The sequence below is a fragment of the Oncorhynchus masou genome, chromosome 23 (genome assembly GCF_036934945.1).
Source record: "Oncorhynchus masou masou isolate Uvic2021 chromosome 23, UVic_Omas_1.1, whole genome shotgun sequence".
Taxonomy (NCBI): domain Eukaryota; kingdom Metazoa; phylum Chordata; class Actinopteri; order Salmoniformes; family Salmonidae; genus Oncorhynchus; species Oncorhynchus masou.
This window is the reverse complement of record NC_088234.1, coordinates 3,176,321-3,189,765: the sequence shown is the minus strand read 5'-3', so window position 1 is coordinate 3,189,765 and position 13,445 is coordinate 3,176,321. Positions and strand designations below refer to the sequence as shown.

Sequence of the window (13,445 nt, the reverse complement as noted above, 5' to 3'; positions counted from 1 at the left end):
CGGAGCTGGGACTGATAGGGGCTAGAGGTCTACGGTTGAGTTCTCTCTCTCAGACGCTGGTCAATGCGTGAGGCCAACTTGATCAGGGACTCGAGATTGTCTGGTGGTTCCCGAGTGGCCAGTTCATCTTGGATAGTGTCGGAAAGGCCTTTCAGAAAGCACACCGTGAGCGCCTCGTTGTTCCAACCACTCGCTGCTGCCACCGTGCGGAACTGGATGGCATAGTCCGTCACGCTGCGCCAACCTTGGTGGAGAGTCAGGAGCTGTTTGGCTGAGTCAGAACCACTGCTTGGGCCTTGAAACACTCGTTTGAATTCCTCAGCAAAGGCAGAGTAGCTGGCACAGCAGGAACTATGGGCATCCCACACAGCAGTAGCCCAGGCCAGGGCTTTTTCCGACAGCAGGGTGATGATATAAGCGATCTTAGACCGGTCGGTGGGAAACGACGAGGGTTGTAGCTCAAAGGAGAGAGAACATTGGGTGAGAAACCCTTTACAAGCACTTGGATCACCTGAGAACCGTTGGGGAGGTGGAAGACGAGGTTCAGCCAGGGGGTTAACTGCCATGGGTACGTGAATCTGAGGTACTGGGACGGGAACTGTTGCCGGGGTAAGACGATCAGATATTTGCTTAATGGAAGTCAGCATCTCCGACAGAAGATGAGAATGTCTAGCCATTAAGGCCTCTTGCTGAACCAGGGCGGCTTCGTGGCGTTGGACAGTCTCCTGGTGGTGGGACAGCATGGCAAAAAGGTCCTGGGAACTGGCTGCCTCTGGGTTCATTTTTGGCTCTGTGTTTCTGTCAGGACCCGGTTACGAATCTGGGTCTCCGGAGTGAGAAACAGTCACTTAACCAACTGAGCCACGAATAGTCAGCAGAACCCAGAAGATGAGGCAGACACAGCAGTACTTAAGACAGTGTATTTAATAAAGTAAAAAAGGAGAAGTCCTTCAATACAAAATGGCAAATCCAAAAGGTGGTAGGTATAGCACAAAAAAAGCCTCGAGATACTCAAAAACAAAAACAGAATTCCACAAGAGCATCCACCGGAAACGACAAGAATACACAGAACACTAGGGCTGGGTGCTAACATACAAACACAGAGCACAGAACTGAGGGAAACTAAGGGTTTAAATACAATCAGGGTAAACGAGGCACAGGTGCAAATAATAATGGGGAACAAGGGAAAAAACATAAGGTCAAAAAGCACAATGGGGGCATCTAGTGACCAAAACCCGGAACAACCCTGGCCAAATCCTGACAGATTGAACCATGTTGTAAGGTGTTGATAACTGTATCTCTGATTGAACCATGTTTTAAAGTGTTGATAACTGTATCTCTGATTGAACCATGTTGTAAGGTGTTGATAACTGTATCTCTGATTGAACCATGTTTTAATATAACTATCTGTTTAGGAGAATCCACTGTACCCAGGAAGACACACCAAGACAAATATGATATGTTTCTACATTAGCTGCACACTGCACGGAGGCTAGGAAACACTGTCACCACCGATAAATCCACTATATTTGAGAATGTCAATAATTTTTCTACGGCTGGCCATGTTTTCCAACTGGCTATATGCATAGTCACTTTAACTATACACTCATTTAGTTACTACCTCAATTGGGCCGACAAACCAGTGCTCCCGCACATTGGCTAACCGGGCGATCTGCATTGTGTCCCGCACCCACCACCCACCAACCCCTCTTTTATGCTACTGTTACTCTCTGTTCATCATATATACATAGTCACTTTAACCATATCTACATGTACATACTACCTCAATCAGCCTGACTAAACGGTGTCTGTATGTAGCCTCGCTACTGTATATAGCCTGTCTACTGTATATAGCCTCTCTACTGTATATAGCCTCTACTGTATATAGCCTCTCTACTGTATATAGCCTCTCTACAGTATATAGCCTCTCTACTGTATATAGCCTCTCTACTGTATATAGCCTCTCTACTGTATATAGCCTCTCTACTGTATATAGCCTCTCTACTGTATATAGCCTCTCTACAGTATATAACCTCTCTACTGTATATAGCCTCTCTACTGTATATAGCCTCTCTACAGTATATAACCTCTCCACTGTATATAGCCTCTACTGTATATAGTCTCTACTGTATATAGCCTCTCTACTGTATATAGCCTCTCTACTGTATATAGCCTCTCTACTGTATATAGCCTCTCTACAGTATATAACCTCTCCACTGTATATAGCCTCTCTACTGTATATAGCCTCTCTACTGTATATAGCCTCTCTACTGTATATAGCCTCTCTACTCTATATAGTCTGTACTGTATATAGCCTCGCTACTGTGTATAGACTCGCTACTGTATATAGCCTCTCTACTGTATATAGCCTCTCTACTCTATATAGTCTGTACTGTATATAGCCTCTACTGTATATAGCCTCTCTACTGTATATAGCCTCTCTACTGTATATAGCCCCTCTACTCTATATAGTCTGTACTGTATATAGCCTCTACTGTATATAACCTCTCTACTGTATATAGACTCTCTACTGTATATAGCCTCTCTACTGTATATAGCCTCTCTACTGTATATAGCCTCTCTACTGTATATAGCCTCTCTACTGTATATAGCCTCTCTACTGTATATTGCCCCTCTACTGTATATAGCCCCTCTACTGTATATTGCCCCTCTACTGTATATAGTCTCTACTGTATATATCCCCTCTACTGTATATAGCCCCTATACTGTATATCGCCTCTACTGCATATAGCCTTTACTGTATGTAGCCTCTCTACTGTATCTAGCCTCTCTACTGTATAGAGCCTCTCTAATGTATAGTCTCTCTAATGTATATAGCCTCTCTACTGTATATAGCCTCTCTACTGTATATATACTGTATATAGCCCCTCTACTGTATATAGCCCCTCTAATGGATATAGTCTCTACTGTATATAACTGTATATAGCCCCTCTACTGTATATAGCCTCTACTGTATATAGTCTCTATTGTATATAGCCTCTCTACTGTATATAGTCTCTACTGTATATAGCCTCTCTACTGTATATAGCCTCTCTACTGTATATTGCCCCTCTACTGTATATAGTCTCTACTGTATATATCCCCTCTACTGTATATAGCCCCTATACTGTATATAGCCTCTACTGCATATAGCCTCTACTGTATGTAGCCTCTCTACTGTATGTAGCCTCTCTACTGTATGTAGCCTCTCTACTGTATGTAGCCTCTCTACTGTATAGAGCCTCTCTAATGTATAGTCTCTCTAATGTATATAGCCTCTCTACTGTATATAGCCTCTCTGCTGTATATAGCCCCTCTACTGTATATAGCCCCTCTAATGGATATAGTCTCTACTGTATATAGCCCCTCTATATATAGCCCCTCTACTGTATATAGCCCCTCTACTGTATATAGTCTCTACTGTATATATCCCCTCTACTGTATATAGCCCCTATACTGTATATCGCCTCTACTGCATATAGCCTCTACTGTATGTAGCCTCTCTACTGTATGTAGCCTCTCTACTGTATGTAGCCTCTCTACTGTATGTAGCCTCTCTACTGTATAGAGCCTCTCTAATGTATAGTCTCTCTAATGTATATAGCCTCTCTACTGTATATAGCCCCTCTACTGTATATAGCCCCTCTACTGTATATAGCCCCTCTAATGGATATAGTCTCTACTGTATATAGCCCCTCTACTGTATATAGCCCCTCTACTGTATATAGCCCCTCTACTGTATATAGCCCCTCTACTGTATATAGCCTCGCTACTGTATATAGTCTCTATTGTATATAGCCTCTCTACTGTATATAGTCTCTACTGTATATAGCCTCTCTACTGTATATAGCCTCTACTGTATATAGCCCCTCTACTGTATATAGCCTCTCTACTGTATATATCCCCTCTACTGTATATAGCCTCTCTACTGTATATAGTCCCTCAACTGTATATAGCCCCTCTACTGGATATAGCCCCTCTACTGTATATAACCTCTCTACTGTATATAGTCTCTACTGTATACAGCCTCTCTACTGTATATAGCCTCTCTACTGTATATAGCCTCTCTACTGTATATAGCCTCTCTACTGTATATAGCCCCTCTACTGTATATAGCCCCTCTACTGTATATAGCCTCTCTACTCTATATAGTCTCTACTGTGTATATAGCCTGTATTTTTACTGTTGTTTTATTTCTTTACTTACCTAACATCTACACTACACTAAAACACATGTTGTATTCAGCATTTCACTGTGAGGTCTACTACACCTGTTGTATTCAGCATTTCACTGTGAGGTCTTCCACACCTGTTGTATTCAGCATTTCACTGTGAGGTCTACTACACCTGTTGTATATTTCACTGTGAGGTCTACACCTGTTGTATTCATATTTCACCTGAGGTCTACTACACCTGTTGTATTCGGCATTTCACTGTGAGGTCTACACCTGTTGTATTCAGCATTTCACTGTGAGGTCTACACCTGTTGTATTCGGCATTTCACTGTGATACCTGTTGTATTCAGCATTTCACCTCACCTGTTGTATTCGGCATTTCACTGTGAGGTCTACACCTGTTGTATTAGCATTTCACTGTGAGGTCTACACCTGTTGTATTCAGCATTTCACTGTGAGGTCTACTACACCTGTTGTATTCAGCATTTCACTGTGAGGTCTACTACACCTGTATTCAGCATTTCACTGTGAGGTCTACTACACCTGTTTTATTCGGCATTTCACTGTGAGGTCTACAACACCTGTTGTATTCAGCATTTCACTGTAAGGTCTACTACACCTGTTGTATTCAGCATTTCACTGTGAGGTCTACTACACCTGTTTTATTCGGCATTTCACTGTGAGGTCTATACATAGCATTTCACTGTGAGGTCTACTACACCTGTTGTATTCAGCATTTCACTGTGAGGTCTACTACACCTGTTGTATTAGCATTTCACTGTGAGGTCTACAACACCTGTTGTATTCAGCATTTCACTGTAAGGTCTACTACACCTGTTGTATTCAGCATTTCACTGAGGTCTATATATTCGGCATTTCACTGTGAGGTCTACTACACCTGTTGTATTCGGCATTTCACTGTGAGGTCTACTACACCTGTTGTATTCAGCATTTCACTGTGAGGTCTACACCTGTTGTATTCAGCATTTCACTGTGAGGTCTTCCACACCTGTTGTATTCATCACTGTGAGGTCTACTACACCTGTTTTATTCGGCATTTCACTGTGAGGTCTACTACACCTGTTGTATTCAGCATTTCACTGTGATACTACACCTGTTTTATTCGGCATTTCACTGTGAGGTCTTCCACACCTGTTGTATTATATTTCACTGTGAGGTCTACCACACCTGTTGTATTCTATTTCACTGTGAGGTCTTCCACACCTGTTGTATATGAGGTCTACTACACCTGTTGTATTCGGTATTTCACTGTAAGGTCTACTACACCTGTTGTATATTTCACTGTGAGGTCTACTACACCTGTTGTATTCGGCATTTCACTGTGAGGTCTACACCTGTTGTATTCAGCATTTCACTGTGAGGTCTACTACACCTGTTGTATTCGGCATTTCACTCTACACCTGTTGTATTCAGCATTTCATGAGGTCTACTACACCTGTTGTATTCGGCATTTCACTGTAGGTCTACACCTGTTGTATTCAGCATTTCACTGTGAGGTCTACTACACCTGTTGTATTCAGCATTTCACTGTGAGGTCTACACCTGTTGTATTCAGCATTTCACTGTGAGGTCTACTACACCTGTTGTATTCCATTTCACTGTGAGGTCTACACCTGTATTCAGCATTTCACTGTGAGGTCTACACCTGTTGTATTCAGCATTTCACTGTGAGGTCTACTACACCTGTTGTATTCAGCATTTCACTGTGAGGTCTACTACACCTGTTGTATTCAGCATTTCACTGTGAGGTCTCTACACCTGTTTTATTCGGCATTTCACTGTGAGGTCTACAACACCTGTTGTATTCAGCATTTCACTGTAAGGTCTACTACACCTGTTGTATTCAGCATTTCACTGTGAGGTCTACTACACCTGTTTTATTCGGCATTTCACTGTGAGGTCTACTACACCTGTTGTATTCGGCATTTCACTGTGAGGTCTACTACACCTGTTGTATTCAGCATTTCACTGTGAGGTCTACTACACCTGTTGTATTCAGCATTTCACTGTGAGGTCTACTACACCTGTTTTATTCGGCATTTCACTGTGAGGTCTACTACACCTGTTGTATTCAGCATTTCACTGTGAGGTCTACTACACCTGTTTTATTCGGCATTTCACTGTGAGGTCTTCCACACCTGTTGTATTCGGCATTTCACTGTGAGGTCTACCACACCTGTTGTATTCGGCATTTCACTGTGAGGTCTTCCACACCTGTTGTATTCGGCATTTCACTGTGAGGTCTACTACACCTGTTGTATTCAGCATTTCACTGTGAGGTCTACTACACCTGTTGTATTCAGCATTTCACTGTGAGGTCTACTACACCTGTTGTATTCGGCATTTCACTGTGAGGTCTACACCTGTTGTATTCAGCATTTCACTGTGAGGTCTACTACACCTGTTGTATTCGGCATTTCACTGTGAGGTCTACACCTGTTGTATTCAGCATTTCACTGTGAGGTCTACTACACCTGTATTCGGCATTTCACTGTGAGGTCTACACCTGTTGTATTCAGCATTTCACTGTGAGGTCTACTACACCTGTTGTATTCAGCATTTCACTGTGAGGTTACACCTGTTGTATTCAGCATTTCACTGTGAGGTCTACTACACCTGTTGTATTCGGCATTTCACTGTGAGGTCTACACCTGTTGTATTCAGCATTTCACAGCACCTGTTGTATTCATTTCACTGTGAGGTCTACTACACCTGTTGTATTATTCTGTGAGGTCTACACCTGTTGTATTCAGCATTTCACTGTGAGGTCTACTACACCTGTTGTATTCAGCATTTCACTGTGAGGTCTACACCTGTTGTATTCAGCATTTCACTGTGAGGTCTACTACACCTGTTGTATTCGGCATTTCACTGCAGGTTTCACCTGTTGTATTCAGCATTTCTGAGGTCTACACCTGTTGTATTCAGCATTTCACTGTGAGGTCTACTACACCTGTTGTATTCAGCATTTCACTGTGTACACCTGTTGTATTCAGCATTTCACTGTGAGGTCTACTACACCTGTTTTATTCGGCATTTCACTGTGAGGTCTACAACACCTGTTGTATTCAGCATTTCACTGTGAGGTCTACTACACCTGTTGTATTCAGCATTTCACTTGAGGTCTACTACACCTGTTTTATTCGGCATTTCACTGTGAGGTCTACTACACCTGTTGTATTCGGCATTTCACTGTGAGGTCTACTACACCTGTTGTATTCAGCATTTCACTGTGAGGTCTACTACACCTGTTGTATTCGGCATTTCACTGTGAGGTCTACTACACCTGTTGTATTCAGCATTTCACTGTGAGGTCTACTACACCTGTTGTATTCGGCATTTCACTGTGAGGTCTACTACACCTGTTGTATTCAGCATTTCACTGTGAGGTCTACTACACCTGTTGTATTCGGCATTTCACTGTGAGGTCTACAACACCTGTTGTATTCAGCATTTCACTGTAAGGTCTACTACACCTGTTGTATTCAGCATTTCACTGTGAGGTCTACTACACCTGTTTTATTCGGCATTTCACTGTGAGGTCTACTACACCTGTTGTATTCAGCATTTCACTGTGAGGTCTACTACACCTGTTGTATTCAGCATTTCACTGTGAGGTCTACACCTGTTGTATTCAGCATTTCACTGTGAGGTCTTACACCTGTTGTATTCAGCATTTCACTGTGAGGTCTACTACACCTGTTTTATTCGGCATTTCACTGTGAGGTCTACTACACCTGTTGTATTCAGCATTTCACTGTGAGGTCTACTACACCTGTTTTATTCGGCATTTCACTGTGAGGTCTTCCACACCTGTTGTATTCGGCATTTCACTGTGAGGTCTACCACACCTGTTGTATTCGGCATTTCACTGTGAGGTCTTCACCTGTTGTATTCGGCATTTCACTATGAGGTCTACTACACCTGTTGTATTGCATTTTGTAAGGTCTTACACCTGTTGTATTCGGCATTTCACTGTGAGGTCTACTACACCTGTTGTATTCGGCATTTCACTGTGAGGTCTACACCTGTTGTATTCAGCATTTCACTGTGAGGTCTACTCCACCTGTTGTATTCGGCATTTCACTGTGAGGTCTACACCTGTTGTATTCATTTCACTGTGAGGTCTACACCTGTTGTATTCAGCATTTCACTGTGAGGTCTACTCCACCTGTTGTATTCGGCATTTCACTGTGAGGTCTACACCTGTTGTATTCAGCATTTCACTGTGAGGTCTACTACACCTGTTGTATTCAGCATTTCACTGTGAGGTCTAATCCACCTGTTGTATTCAGCATTTCACTGTGAGGTCTACTCCACCTGTTGTATTCGGCATTTCACTGTGAGGTCTACACCTGTTGTATTCAGCATTTCACTGTGAGGTCTACACCTGTTGTATTCAGCATTTCACTGTGAGGTCTACTACACCTGTTGTATTCAGCATTTCACTGTGAGGTCTACTACACCTGTTGTATTCAGCATTTCACTGTGAGGTCTACTACACCTGTTTTATTCGGCATTTCACTGTGAGGTCTACTACACCTGTTGTATTGCATTTCACTGTAAGGTCTACTACACCTGTTGTATTCAGCATTTCACTGTGAGGTCTACTACACCTGTTTTATTCGGCATTTCACTGTGAGGTCTACTACACCTGTTGTATTCGGCATTTCACTGTGAGGTCTACACCTGTTGTATTCAGCATTTCACTGTGAGGTCTACTACACCTGTTGTATTCGGCATTTAACTGTGAGGTCTACACCTGTTGTATTCAGCATTTCACTGTGAGGTCTACTACACCTGTTGTCATTTCACTGTGAGGTCTACACCTGTTGTATTCAGCATTTCACTGTGAGGTCTACTACACCTGTTGTATTCGGCATTTCACTGTGAGGTCTACACCTGTTGTATTCAGCATTTCACTGTGAGGTCTACACCTGTTGTATTCAGCATTTCACCTGTTGTATTCAGCATTTCACTGTGAGGTCTACACCTGTTGTATTCAGCATTTCACTGTGAGGTCTACTACACCTGTTGTATTCGGCATTTCACTGTGAGGTCTACACCTGTTGTATTCAGCATTTCACTGTGAGGTCTACACCTGTTGTATTCAGCATTTCACTGTGAGGTCTACTACACCTGTTGTATTCAGCATTTCACTGTGAGGTCTACTACACCTGTTGTATTCAGCATTTCACTGTGAGGTCTACTACACCTGTTGTATTCAGCATTTCACTGTGAGGTCTACTACACCTGTTGTATTCAGCATTTCACTGTGAGGTCTACTACACCTGTTGTATTCAGCATTTCACTGTGAGGTCTACTACACCTGTTGTATTCAGCATTTCACTGTGAGGTCTACTACACCTGTTGTATTCAGCATTTCACTGTGAGGTCTACTACACCTGTTTTATTCGGCATTTCACTGTGAGGTCTACTACACCTGTTGTATTCAGCATTTCACTGTGAGGTCTACTACACCTGTTGTATTCAGCATTTCACTGTGAGGTCTACTACACCTGTTTTATTCGGCATTTCACTGTGAGGTCTACTACACCTGTTGTATTCGGCATTTCACTGTGAGGTCTACTACACCTGTTGTATTCGGCATTTCACTGTGAGGTCTACACCTGTTGTATTCAGCATTTCACTGTGAGGTCTTCCACTCCTGTTTTATTCGGCATTTCACTGTGAGGTCTACTACACCTGTTGTATTCAGCATTTCACTGTGAGGTCTACTACACCTGTTTTATTCGGCATTTCACTGTGAGGTCTTCCACACCTGTTGTATTCGGCATTTCACTGTGAGGTACCACACCTGTTGTATTCGGCATTTCACTGTGAGGTCTTCCACACCTGTTGTATTCGGCATTTCACTGTTGTATTCAGCATTTCACTGTGAGGTCTACTACACCTGTTGTAGTCAGCATTTCACTGTGAGGTCTTCCACACCTGTTGTATTCAGCATTTCACTGTGAGGTCTACTACACCTGTTGTATTCAGCATTTCACTGTGAGGTCTACTACACCTGTTTTATTGGCATTTCACTGTGAGGTCTTCCACACCTGTTGTATTCGGCATTTCACTGTGAGGTCTACTACACCTGTTGTATTCAGCATTTCACTGTGAGGTCTACTACACCTGTTGTATTCAGCATTTCACTGTGAGGTCTACTACACCTGTTGTATTCAGCATTTCACTGTAAGGTCTACTACACCTGTTGTATTCAGCATTTCACTGTGAGGTCTACTACACCTGTTGTATTCGGCATTTCACTGTGAGGTCTTCCACACCTGTTGTATTCGGCATTTCACTGTGAGGTCTACCACACCTGTTGTATTCAGCATTTCACTGTGAGGTCTTCCACACCTGTTGTATTCGGCATTTCACTATGAGGTCTACTACACCTGTTGTATTCGGCATTTCACTGTGAGGTCTACCACACCTGTTGTATTCGGCATTTCACTGTGAGGTCTACTACACCTGTTCTATTCGGCATTTCACTGTGAGGTCTACTACACCTGTTGTATTCAGCATTTCACTGTAAGGTCTACCTACACCTGTTGTATTCGGCGCACGTTACAAATAAACTTTGATTTGATTTGGTCCACCTCTACGCAGACGACACCATTCTGTATACTTCTGGCCCCTCATTGGACATTGTGTTAACTAACCTCCAGACGAGCTTCAATGCCATACAACTCTCCTTCCGTGGCCTCCAACTGCTCTTAAAAGTTCAACTAAATGCATGCTCTTCAACCGATCGCTGCCCGCACCTGCCCGCCCTTCCAGCATCACTACTCTGGACGGTTCTGACTTCCAGACTCACATTAAACATCTCCAATCCAAAATTACATCTAGAATCGTCTTCCTATTTCGCAACAAATCATCCTTCACTCATGCTGCCAAACATACCCTTGTAAAACTGACCATCCTACCAATCCTTGACAAAGAATCTGCCATGAAAAATAAACAAATAAACAAATCATATAATTTGGATCAAAATAAAACACACTTTTCAAATTAACATTAATAGTATATTTTAAAATAAAATATTTGAACTCACTCTAAAATCTTCTGACATAAGAACAGTCCCAAAATGAATGTTCAGGAATCTCTGGGTCACAACTACAGATACACATTTGTTATCAATATCTATTTAGAATCTGTGTATAATAAAGGTCTTTACAGCTCGACTACTGCTGTTAGTTCAGAACGCTCAGTTCAACCTGTAAAACTGAAGAGGGTGGGGCTAAAACTGAAGAGGGTGTGAACAATGCTGAAGAGGGTGGGTCTAAAGCTGAAGAGGGTGGGTCTAAAGCTGAAGAGGGTGGGTCTAAAGCTGAAGAGGATGGGTCTAAAGCTGAAGAGGGTGGGGCTAAAGCTGAAGAGGGTGGGGCTAAAGCTGAAGAGGGTGTGAACAATGCTGAATGGGTGTATGCAAAGAAGGGCTCTACAGTAGTAGTACCAAAACATTCAAAGCCATTTTCTCAGAATTCAGTTTATAAGTTTATACATTTTCAAAGCAGAATTACTTTCCCATCATTCCTCAACTGTAGTGTATGATATACCATTATGTAGCTCTGAGTCTCTACTTTAACCAATGTAAAAAATACCATTTCAAATTATGCTACAAAAGACCGACTTGAGCCAGGTCGGTCACATATGGGAGAGTTGGTATGGACATAAATAGTAAATAGCCCAGGTATTGATAAGGAGTAAATAGCCCTGGTATTGATAAGGAGTAAATAGCCCTGGTATTGATAAGGAGTAAATAGCCCAGGTATTGATAAGGAGTAAATAGCCCAGGTATTGATAAGGAGTAAATAGCCCAGGTATTGATAAGGAGTAAATAGCCCAGGTATCGATAAGGAGTAAATTGCCCAGGTATTGATAAGGAGTAAATAGCCTAGGTATTGATAAGGAGTAAATAGCCCAGGTATTGATAAGGAGTAAATTGCCCAGGTATTGATAAGGAGTAAATTGCCCAGGTATTGATAAGGAGTAAATTGCCCAGGTATTGATAAGGAGTAAATAGCCCAGGTATTGATGAGGAGTAAATAGCCCTGGTATTGATATGGAGTAAATAGCCCCTGGTTCTGATAGAGTAAATAAACTTTTGACTAGTATAATTAGTATATAGCCCACTGGTACTGTAGCACAGTATTTACTAGTAAATGATCTGATATGATTTACATTTCTAAGTGGTTCTGTATTGGATAAGTAAATACATGGCCACACTGATGAACTACTTCTGTGTTGAACAGGTGATCGTGTTGAAGAAGAGTGAGGCTGAGATCACCTGATCACCATAACAACCATCAGAATGGAACTCATGGAATTCTAATATAGAACTGTGAGTCACAATGCTGTATGTTGTTACATTGTAGCTCCACCTGCTGGAAGAATAGTGGCATTTGATCTAATGTGATCTATTAACTGATACATGTATTATTCTGATTGGAATGTGTTTTAATATGTGTGTATTGTATTATTCATTCAGCAGCTGTCCTTTAACATCAGCCATATACTGGTCATATACTGTGTAGCATTATGGTTGATACATTGTCAATGCCTTCACTTCTCATGTCTATACAGATCAACTGATAGGTGTTGTGGTTCAGGCATTATTGTCACAGGTTCAGTATAATGTTATACCGTTACATGTTACAGAGATAGAAAACATACAGGAGAGGAGAATTCAATTATTACAATTATTTACTTTATTTTCCCATTTTGGTCTCTTTAGTAGTTCAGTATTATTTGATTTGATGTTAACGGGAAACTAATGTAGTCCTTTTGTTTTATTGTGGTTGTTTTGTGCAAAACCATTATTTGTTAATGAATCATCCTGGTAAGATATTTATTTTGTCTTTGGGGCATATAGAATTAAATAAATGATTTTCCTCAATCATGTAGCCTGTTTTTTAATCTGTTCTGTTCTGAATCACAACCACTTTATTTTTAATTTCACTCACTTCCTTTATTTATCCATTCCAGGTTTCCCCTACAGCCCCCAGGGCCTTGAGTATCTTCTAAATGCTCCATTCCAGGTTCCCCCTACAGCCCCCAGGGCCTTGAGTATCTTCTAAATGCTCCATTCCATACAGCCCCCAGGGCCTTGAGTATCTTCTAAATGCTCCATTCCAGGTTCCCCCTACAGCCCCAGGGCCTTGAGTATCTTCTAAATGCTCCATTCCAGGTTCCCCCTACAGCCCCCAGGGCCTTGAGTATCTTCTAAATGCTCCAT

General features: G+C 41.9%; 1 pseudogene; it reads left to right on the top strand.

The window, feature by feature from the left end:
• Positions 1–13,109, top strand: part of LOC135510174 (Fc receptor-like protein 5) — a 38,759-nt pseudogene extending 25,650 nt beyond the window's left edge.
• The last annotated feature ends 336 nt before the right edge of the window (positions 13,110–13,445 follow it).